Here is a 27,402-nt window from a genome sequence, read left to right as displayed (position 1 = left end):
TTAAAATTTCATAGGAAGACACAACGTACACAGGGCAAGATTGAAACCGTCACTTGTTCACAGCCTAACCTAATTCACAGAATTTCTGACAAAATAAGATGAGAGTAAAGAAGGAAGCAAATAATACAATGCTAAGAATCACTGGATGAAAATATGATGCAAAATATAATGAACTGCATGCTGCTTCTTGGAACAATGCCATTAGTTTTAATGACAAGAAGTTAATAATGCAAGCTTCTTCTGTATAATATTTATGATATACTTTGCAATATGTCACAGCTAGGCAACATGGTATGTCTTGACACAACACCCTGAAGATACTTCTCTTGAGAAATTTATTCTCTCTCTCTCTCTCTCTCTCTCTCTCTCTCTCTCTCTCTCTCTCTCTCTCTCTCTCTCTCTGTGTGTGTGTGTGTGTGTGTGTGTTTTAACTAGGAATCAAAGAAAAAATAAAAGTTAATGTCAGTATCTAATAAAGCACCCACTTTTGTTAGCATAGTTATTTATAAAAATGCCTCTATTTCTGAGGCATTCTTAGCATGATTGTAAGACAGTATTTTCCTTAAAAACAAAAAAGAACAAAGAAAACAAGGTCTGGAGAAGATATAAAAGTTAGCTAGACTAGTAGAAAACATTGTGGGGGGGAAGGGGGGCTACACTGTATCTTGTAGAGCAATCTTCTAGTAAACAAGGGACTTCCAGACTCATTCCCACTTTGGCAACCACTTTTGAAAAGAAACTTTTGAAAGTCATGCTATAAAACTGCATGCTCTTAAAATTAAATATTTGTTCAAGCCTGCAATAGAAATAGTAACCGAAATGTGAAAACTTCAGAATAACTGCCAAGAAACAGTTTATTTTATGAAGTAAGGATTCTATTTATGGATTTCACCCTTAACTTGAAGCATCTTCCTTTCCTTCAAATCTCCTGTACCATATAACAATATTCAATTGGACCTATTCAAACTAGGGATTCAATCAATTAAAAATGAAAGTGGGCATATATTTGCATTTTTTTACTGAATGGCTCAACTGTTTGTCATCGGGAACATTCAGCCAAATATGAGGCGGATTATGTCAATGATGATGGTGTTTAAGTGGTGTTCTGGTTGTTTTGGGATTGCTTGCAAGGCATCTATTACTATTGGTACTATCTTTGCTTTCTTTTGCCACAATCGTTCTATTTCTATTTGCAGGTTTTTGCATTTTGTAATTTTCTCCAGTTCTTTCTCTTCTAGTATGCAGATTCCAGGTATAGCTATGTCCGCTAGTCTTTCTTATCAACAATTGTTAAGCCTTGGTGTTACGTGGAAGGTTTTTGTCTTTTTAAATTCTAAAGCTCCAGAGTACTTTAGCTTATTCATTTTCTATTATTCTGTCTATTTTGTGTTCCCATCAGGTCTTGCTTGCAGGCAAATGGTATTTCTTCCATATATGCCAATGCATCACTGTTACTACTTTGTCATGCTATAGTTTGTAGTCAGTCCATGATTTCTTTTTATTTTTTCAGCAACAAAGCAATGATCCACTCTTTCTCCAGCTTCTTTGTAGAGGAAGCATTTCTGTCTTTTCAGTTCTGGCTTTTTATGCATTTGCTCTTAAGGCTTGATCTTCTCCATTATTTTTATTATTACAATTGCTCATTTAAGATATTCAGACTGGACTTGGCATTTTTATCTACCAATTAAGTCATTCCAAAGGCTCTAGTATAGGCAGATATTGTTGTTTAATGGTATTAAAATTGATGTCACTGGACATAAGCTGTGTCAAGTATAGCTGCTTTTTGCAATTGACTGACAGTAACTTTGTCAATGCTGATGGTGTTCAAATGATGGTCAGATGTTTTAGGAATGCATCTGAGGCTACTATTATTATTATGGTTCCTTACCCATTCAGCCAGATGTTTAGACTGGGTTTGGCATTTTTTCCATCAATTAAGTCCTTCCAAGGACGTGGTATAGGCAGATGTTGTTATTTGATTACATTAAAGGTATTGCTGCAGGATGTCAGCTGTTCCAAGTAAAGATGCCTTTTGCAAATGACTAATGGTAATCCAAGTGGTGCTCCAGAAGTTTGGGGATTACATGCAAGTGCCTTTATTATTGATTGACTGATTTGATTTGATTTTTACTCCATATCAGCAAATAGCCTGAGCCTGCAAAGATGGAGTGAGAAAAGTTAAAGCTCAAAATGAACTAGCGCTTGCAACCAAAGTAAAAAATAACAAAAAAAGCTTCTTTCAACATGTAAAAAACAAGAAAAAAGTTAAGGAAATGATTGGTCCACTAGTGGGAGAAAGGGGCAAGAAGGTGACAAGTAACAAGGAGAAAAACATAACTACTCAACTTGTTTTTTGCATCTGTATTTACACAAAGAGAAAAACCTATCAAAAACAGTACCATAAAAAACAGATTAGAAACACAAGTTAAGATAGGCAAGAAAATGGTAAGTGAGCACCTGTCCACTTTAGATGAGTTCAGATCACTTGGGCCAGATGGACTACACCCCAAGGTTCTGAAGGAACTGGCAAATATGGTCTGAGAACCACTGAACTATATCTTTCAAAGATCCTGGACCACTGGAGAACTACCAAAGCATTGGAAAAGAGCTGATGTAGTTCCCATCTTCAAAAAAGGAAAAAAAATGGATTCAGGAAACTACAGCCGTATCTGCCTGACCTGGGAAGATCTTGGAAAAGATAATCAAGCAACGAATCAGCGAACACCTAGAGCAGTGGTTCTCAACCTGCGGGTCAGGACCCCATTTGGGGTCGAACGACCATTTCACGGGGGTCGCCAAACAAGGCTGTCCACCATTTTTTCCCCTTTTTTTGGCCACGCCCCTGGCACCCGGTGATGTATAAGTGGTTGGGGGTCACTACAACATGGGGAACTGTATTATGAGGTCGCGGCATTAGAAAGGTTGAGAACCACTGACCTAGAGGCAAACAAAGTCATTACTAAAAGTCAACATGGGTTTGTCAAAAACAGATCATGCCAGACAAATCTTATTGTATTCTTTGACCAGGTGACAAAATTAGTGAACCAGAGGAATGCTGTGGATATAATTTACTTAGACTTCAGTAAGGCATTTGATAAAGTAGACCGCAACCTATTACTTAATAAGATAGAAAAATCTTATTGGGTTAGACACCATCACCACCAGATGGATTCGTAGCTGGCTGACCGACCGTACTCAGCATGTGGTCCTCAATGGAACTGCATCTACATGGAGGGAAGTGTGTAGATGGGTGCTCCAGGGCTCTGTTCTGGGCCCAGTGCTCTTCAACATCTTCATCAATGATTTGAACGAGGGGATAGATGGGAAACTCATCAAATTTGCAGACAACACCAAGTTGGCAAGAACAGTCAACACTCCAGAAGACAGGCTTAGGATACAGGAGGATCTGGACAGACTTGAATATTGGGCACTATCTAACAAAATGAAATTCAATGGTGAAAAAACTAAGTTTCTACATTAATGCAAGAAAAACCAATGCACAGATATAGTATAGGTAGTATCTTGCTCAACAGTAGCAACTGTGAGAGGGACCTTGGAGTCCTAGTGGTCAATCACTTAAATATGAGCCAGCAGTGTGCTGCAGATGCCAAAAAAGCCAACACAGTGCTACGATGCATTAACAGAGGGATAGAATCAAGATCATGTGAAATGTTAATATCACTTTACAATGCCTTGGTAAGGCCACACTTGGAATACTGCATCCAGTTTTGGTCACCACAATGTAAAAAAGATGTTGAGACTCTAGAAAGAGTACAGAGAAGAGCAACAAAGATGATTAGGGGACTGGAAGCCAAAGCATATAAGGAAAGGCGGCTGAAATTGGATATGTCTAGTTTAATGAAGAGAAGGACAAGGGCGGACATGATAGCAGTATTCCAATATCTCAGGGGCTGCCACAAAGAAGAGGAGTCATGCTATTTTCCAAGGCACCTGAAGGCAGGACAAGAAGCAATGGATGAAAACTAATCAAGGAGAGAAGCAACCTAGAACTAAGGAGAAGCTTCCTGACAGTTAGAACAATTAACCAGTGGAACAACCTGCCTCCAGAAGTGGTGAATGCTCCAACACTGGAAGTTTTTAAGAAGAGCCTGGACAGCCATTTGTCTGAAATGGTGTAGGATTTCCTGCCTGAGTAGAGGGTTGGACGAGATGACATCCAAGGTTTCTTCCAACTTTTCATTATTATCACTATTATTATTATTATCATCGCACAGTCAGCCAAATGTTCAGACTGGATTTGGCCTTTTGTCTACCTATCGAGTCCTTACCCAGGACCTGGGATAGGCAGATGTGGATGTTTGATGGTATTACAGGTATCGTCACAGGATGGAAGCAGTTCCTAGTAAGGCCGCCTTTTGCAATTGACTAATAGCGAATTTGTCAATGCCAATGGTGTTCAAGTGGTGCTCCAGTTGTTTTGGGATTGCAGTCAAGGCACCTATGACTATTGGTACTACCCTTGCTTGCTTTTGCCACAGTCTTTCTATTTCTATTTGTAGGTCTTTGTATTTTGTTATCTTCTCTAGTTCTTTCTCGTCTATTCTGATGTCTCCAGGCACTGCCACTATCCAGACTTTTTTGTCTTTCTTATCGACAAGTGTTAAGTCTGGGGTGTTATGCTGCAGGTGCTTGTCTGTTTGAATTCTGAAGTCCCAAGGCAGTTTAATTTTATCATTTTCTATGACTTTCTCTATTTTATGATCCCACCAGTTTTTGCTTACAGGCAAATGATATATTTTGCAGATCTTCCAATGCACCATTGTTGCTACTTTGTCATGCCGCTGCTTGTAGTCAGTCTGTGCAATCTTCTTGCAACAGCTTACCAGGTGGTCCACTGTTTCTTCAGCTTCTTTGCATAGGCGGCACTTACTGTCTGTTGCTGTCTTCTCAATTTTGACTTTATATGCATTTGTCCTTAAGGCTTGGTCTTGTGCAGCCAGAATTAGTCCCTCGGTCTCTTTCTTCAATTTTCCTGCTCTTAGCCATTGCCAAGTCTTGTTATTATCTGCTTTCCCAGCTATTTTTTTAATGTATTGGCCATGTAGTGCTTTGTCTTCCCATGCCTCTATTCTGTTCTTCATTTGGTCTTTCTTGTAGGCCAGTTTGGTCTCTCCAGTAGTCAGTAAGCCTTCCTGATATACTAACTTCAGTGCATCTTCATCATTGTTCTTCAAATATTCTTCCAAAGCCATTTTTTCTTCTTCAACCATCTGATGTACTTGTAGCATTCCACGCCCACCTATTTGCCTTGGTAGATAAAGTCTGTCAATGTCACTGCATGGATGAAGGGCATGATTCATTGTCATTATTTTTCTGGTCTTCCTATCCATTGCTTTTAGTTCTGCTTGAGTCCAGTCCACTATTCCAGCTGTGTACCTAATGACTGGAATTGCCCAGGTGTTGATTGCCTTTATGGTATTTCCTCCATTGAGTTTGGACTTTAAGATCTTCTTCACTCTCTTGATGTATTCACCTCTAATCTTTTTCTTGACTTCAGTGTGCTTGATGTTGTCAGCTTGAAGGATACCCAAATATTTCTAGTAATCTTCCTCATCCAGACTCTTAATGTTATTTTCGTGGGGCATCTTGATTCCTTCAGTTTTCACTAATTTTCCTTGTTTGATAGTAAGTGTGGCACATTTGTCCAAGCCAAACTCCATAACAATATCTTGGCAGCGATTCTATTTCAGATGATGTTTTTCCATACAGCTTCAGATCATCCATGTAAAGGAGATGGGATAGTCTGGTAGATGTTTTTGATGTTTGATAGCCATGTCCTGAGTTATTCAGTATTGTTGACAGAGGAAACAGTGCAATAACAAATAGTAATGGTGATAATGAATCTCCTTGAAATATTCCTCTCTTGATATTAACCTCTCCCAGCCTCTCACCATTGATCTGCAACTGTGTCTTCCATTGTGCCATCAATCTTTGCACAAATTTTCTGATGTTTCTACTGACTCCTGTTATTTCTAGGCACTTGATTATCCAGTCATGTGGCAGAGAGTCAAATGCCTTTTTGTAGTCAATCCATGCCACATTCAGGTTGGTCTTCCTTTTCTTGCAGTTTTCCAAGATCATTTTGTCTATTAGGAGTTGATCTTTTGTTCCTCTGCTATTGGGGCGGTTTCCTTTCTGCTCAGGTGGAAAGAGATTGTTTTCAACTAGATGCTGTTGTACTGCATCAGCTACCACACCAGTTAGTAATTTGAAAGTTGTTGGTAAGCAGGTAATTGGCCTGTACCTGGTGTTGCCCCTTTTGCTGGATTTTTCATTATTAGGTAGGTTTTCCCAGTTGTTAGCCACTTTTCAATTTCTCCTCCTTGTAGTATATTGTTGAACTGCTTGGCAATGAGTGGGTTTATAACAGTTAGATGTTTCAACCAAAATCCATGCAGTTCATCTTCACCTGGTGCTGACCAATTTTTGATTTTCCTTGCTCTTTTTTCTACCATTTTTGTTGTTACTACTAGTTCTTTCATTTCAACTTGTTTTATTTGCATCCACCTCTTTTAACCAAGCCGCATCCTTGTTGTATTTCTTTGGGTTATCCCATATCTGCTCCCAGAACTGCACGTTTCTTCCTTGTCAGGTACTAACTGATTCATTGCAGTTTCTCCATTGATAGATTGGTAGAAACGTTTCTGATTGGATTGAAATTGGAGGTTCTGCCTATAGTTTGCAATTCGAGCTTCATATCTACTGATTTATCTGGCTATAGCTGTTATTTGTTGCTTTATTATTTCCAGTGCTTCCTTGATCTTCCTTGTTTCTAAGTGGTATTTCTTGATTAGGTATTCTTTGGTCTTCTTGTTCTTCAACTTCTTTTCTTTCATCTGTTCTAGCTTGCTTGCATGTGATCTTAACTTGCTAATCTTATTTTCTAGTCTAACCTTCCATTTTTGTGGTGCACTGTTTGTTTGTTTTTCCTCTTTGTTGATTTTGCATCCCAGGTATTCAGTTATAACTGCAGCTGTGCTGTACATTAGTTGGTTTGTTTCTTACAGTGAATTGGTGCTTATACTTGATATTGCAGTATTTGCATCTTTTAATGCTTGTGCTAGCTGTTTCTTTGGAACAAGCTTCAATACAGGCAGCCTTATTCTGTTGTTTTTGTGCTGTTCTAGATGCTCAGTTATTCTTTGTTTCAATTCTTTTATTTCTTTAGTTAGAGGGTTTTGTTCTTCCTGAGGAAGAGGTGCCTGGTTTCCAAATGAGAACAGTTGTATATCTCTGCTGGATTCCTTCACTGCCAACTGCCCCTGGTTTGCCTCTACATTCTGAATTACTTCTGGTAAGGCTTTGATTTCTTTGCCCTGGGTAAACCTTTGCAGTTCATCAAATTCTGTTTCTGTGAATACTTTATTTCGTATTATAAATCGGCGTTGATCTGCTAGTCTCTGTTCTGTTATTTCTGATTCTGGATGTTGTTCTTTCCAGAACTGGTGCATTCATTTTAGATATCCTTTTCTTGTTGGACTTGATCTGTAGTAACAGATCATTATTTCTTTGTTTTCAATCACTGTGTATCTGCGACGGGTAGACACCTTTTCTTCCAGTAGTTCTGCAGCCGCTTGCCCTGGTTGCTCAGCCAACAGTCCTGAGTCCTGTAACCCATTTTTCACCAGATATCCAGGAACTCCAATTTCTAGCACGTACCTTGTTAACCCGGGCGACATCCGAGCCAGTTTGGCATTCTGAAATTTACATCTCACCATATTTTTATGGGAGAGACACTCTTTGTCTGTCTCCTCTGATGAGACCTGTCCAGTATGGTTGAACCTCTGGCATAGCTCTCATCTTCCTCAGATACACAAGCCCCACAACCACGTCAAGGTGGTGGTATTATTATTATTATTATTATTATTATTATTATTATTATTATTATTATTATTATTATTATTATTATCCTTCTATCATGCTGGTCCAGGGGGAGTTGGTAGACTTTTTTTTTTTTTAGTTATCAGTCTAAGACTGAAAGACAACAACTGACCCAGGCTGCTGTGGGTCTCCCTGCTCCTAGTTCAACATCTTAATAATTTTATTACACTAATTCAGATACATTATACACGTGCCTGTGTGCATGCACATGCACACATACACACAGTATTATATACAAAGTATATACATATCCATGTACTATACACACACACACATAACAAAAACTTTTTTAAAAAATAAAACACATTTTCTTATTATTGCATTTCTTTTAAAGGGCTTTCTGATCCCCCTCTTTTCTCTTAATATAACTCCTGTAAAATCATTGTTTATAAGTTTATAACTCCTGTAATTATTGTTTATAAGTCAATAATTGCTGCTTCAAAACCCAGCAGAAATATGCTTGTCATTATGTATTTTCAAGCTTCCTTGTCCACTACATTTTTAATAAGTTCATTCTCACCATTTTCCCATTTTTCCAGCATTTGAGATAGAACGTTTTACCTCCAACTCCCAAATAATAACCTTTGATTTACAATGCAAAAGTTATACTAATTATGCTACAACAATAAAGGAGAAATCTAAAAATGATCTAATGACTTAATGGTGTACTAGATTAGTTAAAGTGGGTATTCATTTCTCTGCAGATAAGAAAGTTGTGACATCTATTATCTGTGGTGGAAATAAAACCCTAGGGACTTGTAACATCTCTGTTTGGAGATTTAGTGGTTGTTTGCATTTTTGCAGCATAGATACAGTAGCCTTAAATCTATTTTTCATCATTTCCTGAGAAAATAAGCACAGAAAATAAAGGGCTTTGAATGTTAAAATCTGGCTTGTACTACAAGCATATTTTATTCCTAGGGTTTTAGGGTTAAGACAAGTTTTCTCCATTTTTTCAAAGCAAAATATTGAGCAGTCAAGACAATTTTTTAAAAAATTCTCAACCGATTAACATGGAAACAGAAGGAAATTAAAATGCATACCAGGTCACATTCTCTATGAGGAAAGAAGAATGTATTCTAGGAAGCCTCAATAAAAAAAGAATTCACTTCTGCCAACTTCCATATCAGTGAACCACTAAGCTAGGAAACATCTTAGATGGTAAATGAATTTACCTCATGTATTTAATAACTGTCATCTGCCTTAAAAGCACACTTATGCTAACAACCTCTGGCTCAGTTCTTTCAGCTTTGTGGCTTCTGTGTAATACTTTCAGAAAGGTATCCAGAGGGCAAAACCATAATGCAAATAAAAGCATTTCTGATTACAGAATCCATTTAATGTCTTTTACAGTAATCCCTTCTGAGATACTTCTTTGCCCCAAAAGGTCTCTAGTTAGGGGGCTTGTGGAATAAACCAGAAAAAGCCAATGTTAACTAGGTGGCAGCAATTTAAAAGCACTCTCTTTAAAACACTAGTCTTTCTCTTTAGGGTAGAAAAAGAATATCATCCTCCAAATGTCTAAAATAGGACAGTGGCTAAATCGTGGGTCAAGATTTTGTTGTAATACAGTAACTACAGCCAACTATTAATCCACATTTTACCGATCAGCAATAGCAATAGCTCTAAGCTTATATTCTGCTTCATAGTGCTTTACAATACTCTCTAAGCAGTTTACAGAATCAGCATATTGCCCCCACATAATCTGGATCCTCAGAAGCAGGGAAGGCTGAGTCAACCTTGAGCCAGTCTGGATCGAACACCTGTCAGTGGACAGAGTCAGTCTGCAATACTGCATTCTAACCACTGCGCCACCATGGCTTCTCCGCTATCACAAAAATGTGAATCCATATTTTTTTTTAGTTTCCATCACTTATTTTGATAGTATTTGTTGACTCTTGAGATTAAATGAAGCCTTTTGAAATCAGAGGAGATCTTAGGCATATGAGCTTCTCGTTGCAAAATTTAGGCTTAAATTGAAGAAAGTAGGGAAAAACACTAGACCACTCAAGCATGAACTAAATCATATCCCTGATGAATATACAGTAGAGGTGACAAATAGATTTAAGGAATTAGATCTGATAGACAGAGTGCCTGAAGAACTATGGACGGAGGTTCGCAACATTGTACAAGAGGTAGCAACTCTTTAGCAACTAAAACCATCTCAAAGAAAAAGAAATGCAAGAAAGCAAAATTGCTGTCTGAGGAACCTTTGCAAATAGCTAAGGAAAGAAGGGAAGTGAATGACAAGGGAGAAAGAGAAAAATACACCCAATTGAATGCAGAATTCCAGAGAATAGCTAGAAGAGATAAGAATGCCCTCTTAAATGAACAATGCAAAGAAATAGAAGAGAACAATAGAATAGGGAGAACCAGAGATCTCTTCAAGAAAATTGGAGATACGAAGGGAATGTTTCATGCAAAGATGAGCATGATAAAGGACCAAAATGGCAGGGACCTAACAGAGGCAGAGGAGATTAAGAAGAGGTGGCAAAATTACACAGAAGAATTATACAACAACGAGCTTAGCATCCCTGATAACCATGATGGGGTGGTCACTGACCTCAAGCCAGACATCCTAGAATGTGAAGTTAAATGGGCCATAGGAAAGCAACAACAAAGCCAGTGAAAGTGATAGTATTCTAGCTGAGCTATTCAAAATCTTAAAAGACGATGCAGTAAAAGTGCTACTCTCAATTTGCCAGCAAATTTGGAAAACTCAACAGTGGCCACAGGATTGGAAAAGGTCAGTTTACATTCCAATTCCAAAGAAAGGCAATGCCAAAGAATGTTCAAACTATCGCACCATTGCACTCATTTCACATGCTAGTAAAGTTATGCTTAAAATCCTACAAGCTAGACTCCAGCAGTATGTGGATCGAGAACTACAAGAAGTACAGGCAGGATTTCGAAGAGACAGAGGAACTAGAGATCAAATTGCCAATATACGCTGGATCTTGGAGAAAGCTAGGGAGCTCCAGAAAAAATCCACTTCTGCTTCATGGACTATGCTAAAGCCTTTGATTGTGTGGATCACAACAAATTGTGGCAAGTTCTTAAAGAGATGGGAGTACCAGACCATCTTATTTGTCTCTCAAGAAACCTATATGCGGGTCAAGAAGCAACAGTGAGAACTGGATACGGAACCACGGATTGGTTCAAAATTGGGAAAGGAGTCCGGCATGGCTATATTCTGTTGCCCTGCCTATTTATCTTATATGCAGAGCACATCATGAGAAAGGCAGGGCTAAATGAATCAAAAGTTGGAATTAAGATTGCCGGGAGAAATATCAACAACCTAAGATATGCAGATGATACCACTCTAATGGCAGAAAGTGAAGAGGAACTAAAGAGCCTCTTGATGTGGGTGAAGAAGGAGAGTGCAAAAGTTGGCTTGAAACTCAACATTAAGAAAACCATGATCATGGCATCCAGCCCTCTCAATTCCTGGCAAATAGATGGGGAAGAAATGAAGGTAGTGACAGATTTTATTTTCTTGGGCTGCAAGATCACCACAGATGGGGATTGCAGCCAAGAAATTAAAAGACGCTTACTCCTGGGGAGGAAAGCTATGGCAAATCTAGACAGCATACTAAAAAGCAGAGACATCACTCTGCCAACAAAAGTACGTATAGTCAAGGCCGTGGTTTTCCCTATTGCAGTGTATGGCTGTGAAAGTTGGACCAAATGCTGAGCACAAAAGAATTGAGGCCTTTGAACTATGGTGCTGGAGAAGACTCCTGCGAATCCCCTGGACTGCAAGGTGATCAAACTATTCAGTCCCAGAGGAGATCAACCCTGACTGCTCTTTAGAAGGCCAGTTCCTGAAGTTGAAACTCAAGTACTCTGGCCACCTAATGAGAAGGAAGGACTCACTGGAGAAGAGCATAATGCTGGGAAAGATTGAGGGCAATAGAAGAATGGGACGACAGAGAATGAGGTGGCTGGATGGAGTCACTGAAGCAGTAGGCATGAACTTAAATGGACTCCAGAAGATGGTAGAGGACAGGAAGACCTGGAGGAATGTTGTCCATGGGGTTGCGATGGGTCGGACACGACTTCCCAACTAACAACAACAAAGCATAGTATCTCATATCAACTTTAGCTGAACCAATGATAAGACACTTTTACAATGTATTAAGCGCTGTTTTTTGTCAGGTGGGTCCTCTACTTATAACTGTTCTCTGACTGGCCTCTTGTAACTATCTTGGAAGTCTCTAAAATCACAACACAATTTAAAAGATGTAAAATGATTACAGTAGTGGGGATTTTAGAAGAACTCATATGGATTCCTCCTTCCTTGTTCTTATTTATCCATATTAAGCATTCTTTGCAAGTAATCAATACCAGTTCCAATTTTTAAAGGTGACAAGCCTCAACCCCTTTATGATTTGTGGACTTTAACTCCCAGAATTCCTGAGCCAGCCATGCTGGCTTAGGAATTCTGGGAGTTGAAGTCCACATGTCATAAAGGGGCCATAGTTCCCCACCTCTGCTCTAGAGGAAACTATAATTTCCTCTACAGATCCATGGTTACCAAAGTTGATTACATACACAAGAACATGTATTTACAGTTAAGAGGTACTGATACTGCAGGCATATTTATTTTAATTCCTATATGAAGGTGATTATAAAGATACAGCATATTCTTGCACTATTTCTACTTTAAACTTAGTCTTTAAAAGAATCTGTCCCAAAATGAGTTCCACACCCAAATGTTAGATCACAACCCTATTTCTATCTTACTATATGCAAAGTATGGTGGTACCTTCATTAATCTACATTGATCTTTGCTAAATTCTGCAATTGCTTGCAACATTCTCTTGTGGTGAAGAATTTAACATCAATTATTCCAAAAGAAAAGTGTTTAATAGTTCATTAACCCTGCTGCAAACTGCATCATAGGTGGAAACCCAATGAAGTGACATCCGGGCAGAACATACCAAGTTTTTTTTAAATACCAAGGAATCTGCTTTAAATTTCTACTGTGTGGAGATATCAAACTGGTAGCCTTTCAATTTTTGTCCAGAAGGTTTTAAATGCTTTGCCAGACATAACAGAAACAATTTTGCTACAACTGCTGCCAAGCTTTTTAGAGTAAAGGGACCAATCTTCTTGTTATATGGAATACAGCTCGAACTCTGTAAAGACTTGAATGCAGCAGAAACAATACAATCATTTTATGAACTTTGTTGTGTGACCCTTGCTATGTGTCTAACACATTTGTCCACTGGATGCTTGGTTTGGCTCAAATGTAGCTAAAATGAGAATCTATTAACAAAAATTGGTTGAAAACTAGTTTTTGGGATGAATCCTTGGTTCATTCCATCATTATAACTTATTTTTTTAATGGAAAAAAAACAATGTAGCCAGATGTTAGTCTACTGTGGCCTTCCAGGTGAATCTCTGATCATGCTAAATTCTGTTATATTGCAATTGCCACCCAGATGCATTGGGTTAGCATTTGTCCTTTCACATTATTTAAATATTATTTTATTGCAGTGTTTGTTTTTGTTTCCAATAGATAATTATTAATTGTAACACGTGTATATTTTGGACTTTCTTGAGTTTCGATCTTTGACTGCTAAGCAAATGAATAGAAATTATGGACTATGAAAGTTGCTCAGGTCAGCTTTAAAAAAATAAATGTTGTCATTCATAGAAACCTACTTGGCTCTGGAGGTTTCTCTTCTACTTGTCTACATAGAATTATCACAGATATATAATTGAAGAAATAAAGATCATTAGAAAGGAGAAAGAACACTTTTTTTCTTGCTGTGATAATGATAATTACCTTTGATAACCTTGCTGGTCATGAAATAAGCTACACTGTAATCATTAAATGATAAATCGGAAATTCTTGTCAATTGAAACAATTATTCACCAAAAGACAGACAAACTGACAGCTGATAGGGCCTTCTTGGATTACCAATATTTTATCCTATTAAAATCAATGGCTTTTAAAGTGTATAGAATCCAGTTAAACAAAAAAAGGTATGGAGTTAGTCCTCAATAAACAGTTTGTTTAGTGATTGCTCAAAGTTACCGTGGCACTGAAAAATGTGACTTATGGTCATTTTTTCACAGTTACGACCTTTGTAGCATCCCCATTGTTGCGTCCTTCGCGAAATGGCAATGACATGAGAAGCAGTTGTAGTTCTCAGGAACTTCTCTATTTCTGTTCAGCATACTGGTTACAAGACGCCGACAACGCCCAAATCTCCCGGCCTCTTTTATAGGCCATTCCCGGGCCAATCTGCAACATTTGGCGCGCCAGCACCCGCGCATGCGCGCTCGTGCTGGCGACAGCCAGTCTGGTCCCGGGCAGCTTGCACCTGCCCAGGACCGTTGCAATGCCCCGAGCCTGCTTCCACAGGCTCAGGACATAACACCCCTTCCCCCCGGCTAAGACTATGATCATACAATAATAACATACAACCTAATGCGAGCGTGGTGCCCATACTACCTAGTGCCAGTTATTTCCTCTGCTTCTATCATTCCCAGTTTTCTATTTTCCTATGTGTACAGGAATGTTCTCTGTTAACTCTGTTTTGCCAGTAGAGTTACAAAATCTTCTAAATACTTAGGAGATCTTCTGGCTCTCTGTGACCTCCTGACTTCTGGGTACCTGCCAAGTACCCCTTGACTGAGGGGTGATGCATACCTGTCCCCCCTGTTACACCCTGGTGATTCCCAAGGACTGTGCTCCAATGCCTGGCCTGCTTGCTTGCCCACCGGGCTCGTCAGGCCAGGGCTTCTTTCTCTGTTTGACCTGGTTGTCCTGCCTAGCTGCAGGCTCTCTGGCCCTCTTAAGTGACTGTCACTGTTGGGTGATTCTGTAGAACCTCCCAGGTCCGTCCAAGACCCGTCAGGAGGTTGTCTTTCCCCTTGTTCCCGATCTGTCCCCGGGCTTGTGGGGTTTTCAGTGCTGTCCCAAAACTCAGTTGTCCCCTGAGTGAAGTCAGAGGTGTTGTAGTCGGGATTTGGTTCCTCGACCACCTCCCTGTGTGCTTGCCCCCTTCTAGGGACAGGGGTAGTGTCAGGCCAACTAGAGGGAATGTGTGCCAGCTCTCTTGCAGGGTGTGATTTGTTTGGACACTCCCGGATATCCTCCCTGACTGGAGTACTGAGTGATGCGGGTGAGTAGTGATTTTGCCCCCGGGGTGACTCCCTGGCTGGAGTAGGCACTGGTGCCTGAGTTCTAGTTGGGCTCCGTGAATTCCTGTTTGGAGCACTCGCGGAACTTTGGAATGGGCTGTCTGTAGCCTCCTCGTTAATGATGGGTAGCAGCCTGTACTCTTCCCTTTGCCCCAAAGGGTCCCCCTCCCCCCCTGGAAAAGACCCAGGAGTCTCAGTGGGAAGGTCCCGTCTAGTGCGGAGCTGGTCGATGTGTCGACGCAGGACACGACTGTTGTCCAGAGACACCTCGTAAGACAGAGGACCTGTGACTCTGGATACAGTGGCCAGGCCCATAGTTACGAGTCCAAACCGGGGCACCCACAAGCAGTTGTCTAGGTGCCCTGGGTGTGTGAGTGTGGAAGGAAGTCTGTCCGGATGCAACCGGTCAAGCTTGGTGGTCAGTTTGCGCCCCCAATGAAGTTCAGCTGGGCTCCTCCCGGTATAAGTGGACGGTGTAGTGCGATAAGAAAGGAGGAAGTCAGCCAACCTGTGATGCCAATCTCCATAGGTAATTTTCTTCAAGGTGTCCTTGGTGATGCGAACCATGCGTTCAGCCATACCGTTGGTGGACGGGTGGAAATGCGCAGAGGTGGCATGACGAATCATGTTGGCCTGTAAGAAAGCTTTTGACGGCCCAGACATACAGCTGCAATGTGTTCCTGCTTTCCGCATACTCTACAGATAGCGGAGCGGAATCTACAGTCGGTCCTCTTGTGGCGACCTCCACAACCGAGGCACTTGGGGAGAGCTGAAGAGCTTCCTTTCTGTTTCCCTTCTTTCGTGGGGTAGAGACGGTCTACTTCATCGTCAGGATCCTCCTCTGGGTTCCTTTGGGCTCCTTCCTGGTGCACGGACGCAGCCTTTGGAGTGCTTCTGATCGGCCTCATGTTCTTGATGGCGCCGCCCGCTGCCTCTTCTGCAGTAACCTCTCTCAAGGCATCTTGGAATGATAAGTCTTCTTTAGCAAAAAGTCTCTGCTGTAATTCTCTATGCCTCAGTCCGCATACAAATCTGTCTCTCAGCCGTTCTTCTAGGTCCTTGAACTTGCAGTGTTTAGCGGCTTTTCTCAGCACAGCAATGTATTCTTTGGCTGATTCTCCGGGTCGCTGATCGCTCTGTTCGAAGGTGTGGCGCCAAGCGATGACAGACAGCTTGGGCTGGAAGTGTTCCTTGAGTAGTTTTTTGAGATCTGTGTAGTTAACAGATTCTAGAGGTACGGGTGCTGCTATGTTTTCAGCAAAGTGAGCATAGAAACACACAGAAATATGCTATATACAAAGCGATGCAACAAGAAAATACAGATACCTCTTACAGCTAATTCTGGTGAAGGATTTGGAAAGAATTCAAGAAGCCAAAATCTATATGCCTTTCCTTGTCATACTGGCACGTAGGTTGAGGAATTCTGGGAGTTGAAGTCCACAAGTCATAAAAGAACCAAGTTTGAAGACCCCTGAAAACTAGGGTTTCTTTCTCATTCATAAATCTTACCAACCAGATTTAGTATAAATCATGCATTTCAATCTTCTTTGAATCATGGTTTCTCACTGTTTACTCCCTAATTGCAAACCCTATTGCATTCAGCTGAACCACAATTAAGTTTAGTTAACCTTTGTTGTTCTCTCCGCTGTCACTAAAGTCACACAAATCCAACTTGGTTATTGTAACCATCTGATATTGATAAACTGTCATCTTATTTCAGAGAGGCAGCAGATTGTTATTTAACCGGGGATAAAAATACCAACTCAATTTTCATAAGAAATGTCAGTAAAACATTTGCAATGTGTTAGGGTCTTTTTTTTCCCCAACCACTCTGAAATGCCTTGCTCTAAAAAAACATTTATATTCCAGGACTGCCATAATAACCTTGATTATTGTGACATAAAATTGCTGCTACTTTTCCTTCTAAAGTTGAAGAAGAGCATGAAAATTGCCATGTTGGAATGGAGCTTTAATGTATAAACTCAGCCATAAATTGAGAAGAAATAAAGGTATTTTTCCAATGCCACTGTAAAATTGTGCGGTATCAGGAATTGGGGACTGCTAAAGAAATTAGCAGAGAACTAGTGTGGTTAATGTGATTAAAGCATCCAGCCACAAACTGGGAGTTCTAGTTCTGCCCTAGACACAAAGCTTATTGGGTGAGCTTGGGCCAGTCATTTTCTCTCAGACCTAGAAAGGAAGCAATGGCAGAGTCTTGCTAGGAAAACTGGAGGGTCTTTTCCACATAGTCTCTGGGAATCATATGGGGGGGGGCTTATTGCATTTTTCCTCTCCATGAAATATAGTTTCTAGCAATATTTGCCTTAACGTCTTAATTCCAATTCTGGTTTATCATAAAGACAATCTACAACTTTCTTCCATTTTCCAGATATAGCATTCTTGTTATTTATGCCATTTGAGGTCCAGTTAAACTGTGACCTTGTCATCACCCAGAAATCAGCTTCCTGCAGACCATGCATATTCATCAGTCAAAAAAGTTGTTGAGGCTCTGGAAAGAGTTCAGAGAAGAGCAACAAAAATGAATAGGGGCCTAGAAGGTAAAACATATGAAGAACAATTGCAGGAACTTGGTACAGTATACCTAATATAGTGAAAAGAAGGACCAGGAGTGACATGATAACAGTCTTTCAATAAATGAAAGGCTGCCACAAGGAAAAGGAGGCCAACTTATTTACCAAAGCACCTGCAGGGAGGACAAGAAACAATGGATGGAAATTAACCAAGGAGAAAAGCAACTTAGAACTAAGGAAAAAATTCCTAACAGTGAGAAAAATTAACCAGTGGAACAAATTGTCTTTGGAAGTTATGGGTGCCCCATCACTGGAGTCTTTTAAGAGGAGACTGGATAGTCATTTATTAGAAATAGTATAGGTCTCCTGTGATAACAGGGGGTTGGACTAAATGACTTCTACATTCCTTTCCAACTCTGTTACCTTACTAAATGTCCACCCCACCAGCTCCAACAATCTATAGATATTGGCTTCCATATATTTTGAAAATGTAAGGGCAGAGGATTATACATGGACAAAGGGGGTATATATGCAGTACTACACTAATGTGTAGACCATGGCCAGCTACAATAATGCCTCAGGTAGGCTTCCTGTATTTCTAGCAATAAATATACTTGTCTTGATATGACAAACAGCTTTCTTAATAACAGAGAAAACCAAAAGTTCCCTCAGGAGAATGTGATGCTGGAAAGAATTACTATTCTAAACCAAAGGAATGGTGGCCCAAAATAATTCTAAAGAAAAATCTGGGCATACCCAATGTCAGATATTCAGGTATTTTTATCTATCTAGGATACTGAATAAAATCTATCAAGTGGGTAAGATTGGCCTACAGCAGGGGTGTCAAACTTGATTTCACTGAGGCTACATCAGGATTGTGGTTGATTTTGGGGGCCTGGGTGGGCATGGCTAGGGTGGGCATAGCCAGCTCAATGTCACTTGTGTCAGGGGGCAACTGTGTGGTCCGGGTGGGGCTGGGGGAACCCACTGTGGAGGAAGGTGAGACCAGGGTGAGTGCCAAACTCTTGTCTACCAGAGGAGCCTCACTGTCCCTCTCAGGCCATGCAGAGGACACCCGGATGGTGGTGCAGGCTACCCAGAGACCTGGGCAGTGGAGGGCAAGTGCCCAGCCTGGTCCTCGAGCTCCCAGGGCACCGGAACCCCACAGCCCAGCCAGCCCTTCCCAGCCCTGCTTTCCCAAGGGGGTGCCCTGCTGAGCTTACCTCCTCCTCAAAGCTGCTGTTGCTGTTCTTTCTCTCCTTGGCCAGGTTGCTCATGGTTTGTGCAGAAGGGCAAGGAAACTGGCTTTGTAACTCTCCTGCTTTGTAACTAAAGCATCCTCAGCAATAGAATGAAAGATCACCAGGGGAGATTAGGAGGAGGGGACAAGGGGATGGTAAAAGGGCAACAGGTCTGCTGGTGCCCAAGTGCTAAGGCAGGACTTCCCTCAGATCCTCCCTCTCTCTCATTATAATCCCCTTCCTTCCTTCTTTCCTTCCTTCCTTCCTTTCTTCACATTTCTTCTTTTTCCTTCCCTCTTTATTCTTCTTTCTTCCCCTCTTTCCTTCTTTTTTCTTTATCTTTCCTCTTTCCTTTTCTCCTTTTCTGTTCCTTCTTGATGCTAAAATGCAAAAGGGGAAACATTTCTCGATGCCTCCTTGCCTTGTGATCAAATGCCACTTTTACTAGTAGTCTGTGGTAACTTAAAAGACTGAGAACAAACCAGGCTCAGTTTATCTCATGCTTGCATTTAGTGGGGGCATCCACAGACAACAGTAGAGCAAAACTATCAAAATGGTGGCTGTGATAGTTGATCAAAACTCCTCTGTTTTTTATGTGCAACAGCTTTAGCTTTTATGAACAGAGGTAGGTTAGTTGCTTTTCTATTAATACATAATCCTTAAAAGGGCTCTCCTGTAGGGACCCTGCCTTGGTCTAATTCAGACTGAAAGGGAAAATATTTTCCCCTCTCTGCTTTGTCCTCTTTTTGCCACTGGAATTAGCTGCTTGCAACATACAAGGAGGGGATACTTTCCTAAGAGCTCACAATTCAAGAATAACAATGTTAACTTGACAACAAAGTTCTGTCTGTGACAAAACAGAACACAAAATTGCTTTCTCCTTTGAACTGGAGCATCTCCAACCAAGTTGCCTCTCCTTCCTTCCTCTTTCCCTCCCTCCCTTCTTCCTTGCTTTCTTGATTCTTTTAAGCTGCCAGAGGCTCCGGGCAGAAGTGGCAACAAGGAGGCAGCAGTCGGCAAAGGCTTCCTCTCCCCCCTGTATTGCCTCTGCGTGGCTCAGCTCACCTCTTCCAGACCTGTGCATATGTTTGTGGTGCATGTGTGCAAGTGCGTGCACACGTGGGGTGTGCGTGTTTCTCACCCTTTGCAGCCCCGTTCCCTCAACAGAAACCTTCTGCAATGGCAGGCTGCAAACTAATGTTTTTTGGGAGTACTTGTTTCTTTTTCTCAATGTGCCGCCAATCACATCACACCCTGTCCCCCCTCAGCTCCCGCCCCCAGCCCGGTGGAAGATTGGAAGAAGCTCCCATCCATCATAGCTTCTCTTACCTCTCCTGTTCTTTTCCTCCCCAACATCACAGTATAGGGCTGCAAGAGGTGAGATGCCCCTCACGCACGTGCGCACACATACACTCACACAAACACGGGTCCCAATCTGTCTCCTCCATGCTCAGGAAGAGGCAAGCAGAAGGGGAGAGATTGGCAGCGTTGCCAGTGGCCGTGCCGCCGGCAGCCATGGCTTTCCCACTCGGGGGGCAAGGAGGTCCCAGTGAAAGGGAAGCCTTGCAGGCTGCGAGGCCAGGCAGGTGAGTGGGGCATGGAGGCACTAGTGCTGATCTATAACTTGGTGTGGAATGTGGTTAGCCTTTGATCCCTGGGGCTGCCCTAGAGCCATCAAGGGCTGGTGTCCTGGGTGGAAGGAAAGTGTTCAGAACATAATCCCCCAGGCCACACACATTTACCACCTTCTGTAAGCACACCCAGAAGGCGGGGAGGGAGCGGTCCCTCGCTGGTTCCAAGGCAGCACGGCAGATCAGCGCCTGGTTGGCCTGGGCTGGGCCAAGACACTGTGGACTTGTCTTTTGCAGTTTCCAGGGCAGCTCCAGGGGCCAAATCTAACCACATAGCAGGCTGGATTTGACCTGCAGTCTTTGTGTTTGATATGTCTGGCCTATAGAATCCCTGATCCTTTGTAGGAATTTATTATTTACCCATTGCTGAAGAGTTTGAAAGCACAGAGTTTTGTCATTCTAATTATTTTTGTTCAGTTAAGTGGCAACACATTTTTCCAATTGGATAGTTTACTTGCTTCGGCCTTAATGGTTGTTATTTTATCTGCAGAAATTCTTTACTTTTATGTAGTTGCCTTTCCAGTTTGTTTAACATTGCAATGCATTCAGTTTGTTAAAATATGAGAAAGCAGTCTCTGTAATACCCTTGCATTCTTGAAGAACAGCCAGTTGTTTATTAAATATGCTTGATTGTGTTTCATATAGATGTCTAAGAACGGTAAACAAATATACACATTACTAGGATATGGGAGCATATGTCGGAATAGCCATCCTTTCAGGATCATTTACTGTACAAAGTCATTAAATATCATCATGGCTTCAAATTACAGAAAGGCCTTTTAACTGCCAAGGCATACATTTAGCCTTATGTCTGTCACCTTGAGCAACAGATACTAATGTCACCAAAAGCAATAAAGTGATTGTACCTTCCTCCTACCATTTTGGTGTCATTTGTGTCATCTCTGCTTCAAAGAATACAGTACTAAGTGAAGGAGAAAGCAACTTCAAGTTTTTTTGTTTTAAAATATACTCGTCTCAACCTTGAATGTCTTTAGAATATACAATAAATGCTTGGGCAAAACACTTGATGAAAACATTTTGCAGTCACAATACATATACTAAACATCTAATTGTAGCCAAAGAACAAACAGTGCACAAGTTAAAAAAATCCTCTAGTTCTGTACATCACATGTTATGCTGAAAAAGAGACTTATTTTTAGACTGATTTTTTATGTAAGAATGAATGACTAATAGGGTTAATTGCTTCATGAACAATCATAAAGAAAGTGTAACTATTTTGCCACTAAGAGTCGAAACCAACTCAATAGCACTTAATCATCAAAATGTATGCTGTCTCATATAGCTAAGATTTTATTCATCTTTTAAAAATGCTAATTATTGCATTTGATTATAATGATTATCAGTATTACCCAGACAGACAACAATATATAGCCAAAGTTAACTGATCTCAAAAAGCTAAGTTAAAGTTAAATCATACCTGGTTAGCTGAATGGATATCAGGAAATCCTAGGACTTAGATTACATTAGAAATCTGAAATAAAACATCCCTGAGCCATATTCCTGACACAGAAATGTGTCCATGTAGTGCCCAAGAGCTGAGATGAATTCAAACAAGAGTCTACCTTTTAATTCTCAGTAGCGTCTTAATTAGAATGTAATGTGACTTTGAGGCCTTGAATCATTGAATGAAACTCTTTTCATGACATAAATAGCATGTTTAATTACAGGAGAATCTCCTCCTACTTACTGTTTTTAGATGCACTGATTTTAACACCACTACATTAAACTCATCTAGACTTTTGTATTAAAGCTATCTACCTTTCATATTGCATTGGCCTCTGCTTGATCAATACATTTCTTTGTCTCTGTTCTCATAACTATTCCCCAAAGCACTACAATTGTTTAAAAAAGTATCTTAGGACAACTGTTTTTACAAGGTAAGACGAGTTTTCCCAGCATAGATTCTACAACGGAGCTATCTCAGTCTTCATTTGCAAATACATATGTAGCTTTTTAAAATCCTCCATGAATTGCCTCAGATTTTTTTTGTTCTCTTAATGCCCCAAATAATTCAGTATTATGGAATTGACCAGTTGTTGACCCTGATACTTACTATCTCTCGAAATACACTTTACAGGAAGCACAGACAATGCTTTCTTGAAAATCATATCTATGAAGGTCACCAAAAGCAAGTCCTTCATTTTCACACTACTCTGAGCTCTTTATTTGAAGCAACTCCCACTGTGTTGCAAATGTTGATTAATATCCACAGCAGGTAAATGATTACTCCTTTAATACTGCCAAAGCAGCAAGTTTGTCCCATAATAAAAGATCAGATGTAGTTATAGCCTTACAAATTTATCATTTTGTTTCAGACTTTTCCCAAGAAAATTGTCACAACTTTTGGTCCTTCCTGTGAGTTTTTAAAAAGTATTACTCTGGTCTTGGGATTTTTCTTTTCCTTCTTTTTGATTTACAAAAAGATTTATTTTATTTCTGTGAACAGTTGCTTTTTAAGAGAAGGAAAACTCCAGATAATTACAGTATGCATTATATAATTAACTGACAATTAATTTAGATTGCAAGTGCTGATTCAGAGTACAGTTTATTGGAAAAAGTATGGAAGGACTCTTCAGGAGGATAGTTCTTTGAAACTCAAGCGGCATAAGGTCATTCAACTTCTTCTTCTAGATAAGTATACTAAATATCAAACTTGTTCCTGTTATTAAAAAATGAATGACACACAGTAACACATATTACACATTTTGTGAAATCTAAATGAATGCAAATTGTCCTACCATGTTGCCTTGCTATACTGTTCTAACTGCAGGTTTCTTCAAAGGCTGCAAGTTTACACAAAAGCAATAGGCACACTTTTGTGAACAGCACAGCTTTCTACAAATAAGAAAACAGAAAAGCAACTACAATTCATTACAGGAGGCTCAAGAAATAGTGCTGAGTTGTAACCATTTGAATTGCTTTGATGAAAGTGTGCTTTGATTTGAGAAACAAAGCTAGAAAATCCACCCCATTTGTTAACCAAAGTCAGAAGAAGCCTTTCCTATTAAGGAAAGACAAACCACCTTCTAAACTTTTCCAATGTATTTCAAATATGCATTGGTCATTTCAAATATGTAGATAAAGATCCCATTACATCTCTTTGAAATGCTTTGTCTTTGAAATGGCAGCTTCTCTTGTTTGCCCTGGTGATCAGATACACCAACTCTCAGTCCTTCTATAGTACATGCTCCATCATTCGGAACTGAAGATACAAGGATGACCCTCATGTCCATATGCAAATAGGCGAAAAGAAACAATCTATTCACTGATCTATAGGCATTCTAGCAGATTCTGCCTTTATCCATAATTTCCAAGAATGACTTTGTGGCAGTTCCCTGCAGAGCCATTATATTCCCAAAGGAGGCACTCATGCACTGCTGCTTATAGCTGCATGTACAGCTGTGGTAAAGGCTGAGGTAAGCATCATCTGTCTTCTACTATGCTCCCTCTCCAAGCAAGGATGCCTTACTCTCCTGAAAAAGCAGGACAATGGACCTGGCATGAAAATATCCAGGAACAAATGGTGCCTAATCAATTAAAATCAGTGAGGATAGCTTCCTAAAGGTGCCACTGAAATATTTGGTAGTGAAATAGCCAATGAGATGCAAATTCAAGTGTCAGTTTCTTCCAGATTACCCTATATACCTAACTCCTAGCTATTCAGATCCGATTTCAGTTCCCTTAGCTTAGAAGTTGATAAGAAGCAACTTATATTAGCCAACTGCATTTAGAAGGCTTTGAGAACTAAAACAAGCACAATCACCTCTGTTTGGGGAAAGGACATTGATTTAGAATGAATCAAATAGGTTTCCATATGAGTAACAAAGAAAAGCTTTGAGAAGCTGGCTTTTCTAAATATAAGCACATGCATATCGTTAAACATCTAGGATGATGCTCTAAGGCACAATATACAAATGATAAAGGCACAACAATTGGAGTAAGGCTGAATTACAATTCCACAAAAGTTCTACAATACACTTTTACATGTTAGAGAAGGATCATAATCATAAACAAGTAGAAGGAAAGTTGTGAAAGTATTGTTAACACCATCCTTCCAACCTACCAAGATATTCATTAATTATATTATTCTACTTTGCACAGATAAACTTGACTTCAGCAACTTCGCACAGACGCACAACTTATGAATGGGGGAAGTTTTCTCTTTCAGATTAATCAACTCAATACTTCCAGATGTAGTTCTAAAAAAAGCCATAAACTTTTGACATTTACATTTGAAGAGCCTTATTGATTTGAGTAGTAGATTATATATTGCTATGTTCTGCTTACTGGTCTAATATGCCAGCAGTGATGGCATATTAGTAATAGAACTAAATCAGCAGAACATTGTTTTATTGAATCTCCCCTCTCCCATCAAACACTCTCCCACTACTATTTGTTGATTAGCTGATTCTTTGTCATTATTTTTAAACAAAACAGGATAACCACTTACAGCTGAACCCAGCCCTTAGGATGCCTTTGAAGCTAAATTTTTACAGAAGCCTGAACCTATTTTTAATCACAGATTTCAAAGGTAAACATAATAGGGAGTATGTACTTTGAATGAGATCCAGTGTCATTGCTAAACTCTGTGACCTTGAGGTTGCTTAACATACTGACAAAATATCTTTCTTGCTCATTTTTCATCAGTTGTTTTTATCATGTATTGAGCATAACATCATACTCAGCATTCCAGTTTTTCAAAACAAGTTGAGCTTGCCCCACAAATTACAATATGCATTCACCTTTTTGCTAAAAGGTATTTGGGGAAAAGATATCTTTAGGGTTAACTTCAAAACAACTTTCACCAAAATTGGTCACCAGGGGAAAACAAACTCATCAATCTATACAATAGGCTGCTTTTCTTTTCTTTTTTTCTATCATTGCCTGGCACAGGAGATGCCGCTGATTGACAATATTGGGTTTCTGGCAAGGCACCTCTTGATTATATCTAACAAAAGGTTAAAATCATCCCTTTGTGGGGGAGGGGTAGAGATACACCAATAACACTTTTAAGAAGCCATAATGTCAAACAAGCCACTTCAAGTCTGTTCTGACTCTAGAAACAAGGCTTCTCAATGACCCCCCCCCAAAATGAAGTATCAATGATCCCAATCTGTACAATCAAAAAAGCACTACTAGCCACAACCTTTTTTTTTCCATAATTGTATGTTTTTTTAAGGTAATTAGAACTCAACAGAATCACAAAAGCAATATGTGAATATTAGTCTTTTTTTCTTTCTTTTTTACTTTATTGATCTAACCACATCTGAACATTAAGTCCAACAAGGTAAAAAGCCAGCTCTTTCTATCTAGGGCATCTACACAAATATGCTTATGAAGCAGGTCAGCAGGAAACCCTCAACCCCGCAAAGTCAACCTTACAAAGAGTGAATGCTAATTTTAAAACATGCCCGCGTCTCGCTTGCAAAACTGGGAAGCATCCAAAACAAGAGAGTCAGAGGCGGAGGCGATTTTCCCGCATCGCTAGCTTTTCAGCCGACGGCATCAGCGCCAAATATCAAGACTAGCACAAAACTGCCGGCACCTGAGTTTTCCCGCAAAACAGAGAGGACGAAAGGGGATATTCGCTTCTTTCGTGTGCTTTTTGCTAGCGGATTGGTGCGTGGCTTCCTTTTACAAGGGCGACTGACCTCGTCCCAGCTTGCCTACGTGATTTATCGCGGCCGCCGGAGAAATTTTCCGGCGGCTTTCTCTCTCTCTCTCTCTCTCTCTCTCTCTCTCTTTTTTTTTTTTTTTTAAGGGGTCGTTTAAGAGCAGGACTTCCCGATTGCGCCCAGCTATCTCCTTGCTGCATGACAGATCCGGGCGAGGGGAAGGAAGAGGACCGATCTGCTACCAACGAAGGCTTTTTGAGGACACTGTACGCTACATCTCACTTTCTCTCCGGAAAAGCTATTGGCATCTGCGGGATCTTTGCTACGGAGAACTGGAAGAGCCACGCGAGGGAAAGGAAACTTCGGAAGGCAGAGCGCCGGCTCGGGAATCTCCCCGCAGCCTGGTACCTGTCTTTGCCCTGAGACTAGGGAAGCGGGGTTGCGAGGAGGGCTGTGAACAATCGCAATTGTTCAAGGAGGTAGTCTTACCGGGTCGTTTTCTTTGGACTTGCCTCTGGCCACTCGGCCGCTGCCGCCGCGAGGAACCGTTAATCCAAATGGAGAGGATGCCACGGAGAAGTCCTTGCTGCTGATTCTCGACCATGTGCGCCCCGCTTCGCTATAGAACTTGCAGGCTTAGGCAAGCCCCTTTGCTTGAGCAGACTCCCCGGCACGGGGGTGGGGGTGGGGGGGGGTTCCCTTCCGTCCAATCAGAGCACGCCGAGAGGCCGCGAGAGCCAGTAAGCGGCGAGGGGCGCTGCTCCTGCCTTGCGATCCCCACCCCTCCTCGCCCAATGGGCTGTTCCCCGGTCGAGCGCGGCGGCGGCGGCGGCTGCTTAGCCCGTGCGTCTTTCCCTCCACGCTCAAGAAGCGAGGCGAGCTCTCTGCGTTTCTCGGGCGAAGCAGCTCCGCCTCGCCGGTGAGGGAGAAAAAAATAACGAGCGCGGAAAGAGAGACGTTTAGTACCTACCCTGCCGTGGGAGGGGTAGAAAAAAGCGGATTTTGATCAAGAAAAGCTTTACCCCTTAAGGAAGATCGAGCCCGTCCGGAGTTTCGAAAAGCCCCACAGTACAGCGTAGCAGCTGGCTCCGCACGCCCCCCGGCTCCTTTCTCCTCCCCCCGGCCCTTTTTCCGGGCTTTGCAGTCAGCACAATCGTCCCCCACGCGAGTGGAAATCGTCCTGCATCAGCAATTAGGGAACCTGCCTCAAAACCTGCTATTTTTTTTTTCCCCGAGGCTGAGCCTTCCGGGTCCTGGTGGTCGAGGACATTCGCCATGTGACCGTGACTCTCTAGGTCAGGCG

At 41.0% G+C, this 27,402-nt stretch overlaps 1 protein-coding gene across 3 annotated transcripts in view; it reads right to left on the bottom strand.

Annotated features, from left to right (window-relative positions):
- CDH7 (cadherin 7) overlaps positions 1-27,096 on the bottom strand; it is a 126,387-nt gene extending 99,291 nt beyond the window's left edge. The window contains exon 1 of one of the 3 annotated variants that reach the window (XM_039342272.1): positions 27,070-27,096. The gene's annotated coding sequence lies outside the window, so the exon portion shown is untranslated. Of the gene's footprint in view, positions 1-26,588; positions 26,719-27,069 lie in introns of those variants that run through there. The other 2 variants (XM_039342273.1, XM_039342275.1) reach the window with 2 other exon arrangements.
- Between the last annotated feature and the right edge of the window lie 306 nt (positions 27,097-27,402).

The sequence above is a fragment of the Crotalus tigris genome, unplaced genomic scaffold (genome assembly GCF_016545835.1).
Source record: "Crotalus tigris isolate CLP2741 ecotype Arizona unplaced genomic scaffold, ASM1654583v1 scf7180000017783.2778290, whole genome shotgun sequence".
In the NCBI taxonomy this organism is placed as follows: Eukaryota; Metazoa; Chordata; class Lepidosauria; order Squamata; family Viperidae; genus Crotalus; species Crotalus tigris.
Note: the sequence above shows the minus strand (reverse complement) of the source record. Positions and strands in the feature narration are given on the sequence as shown.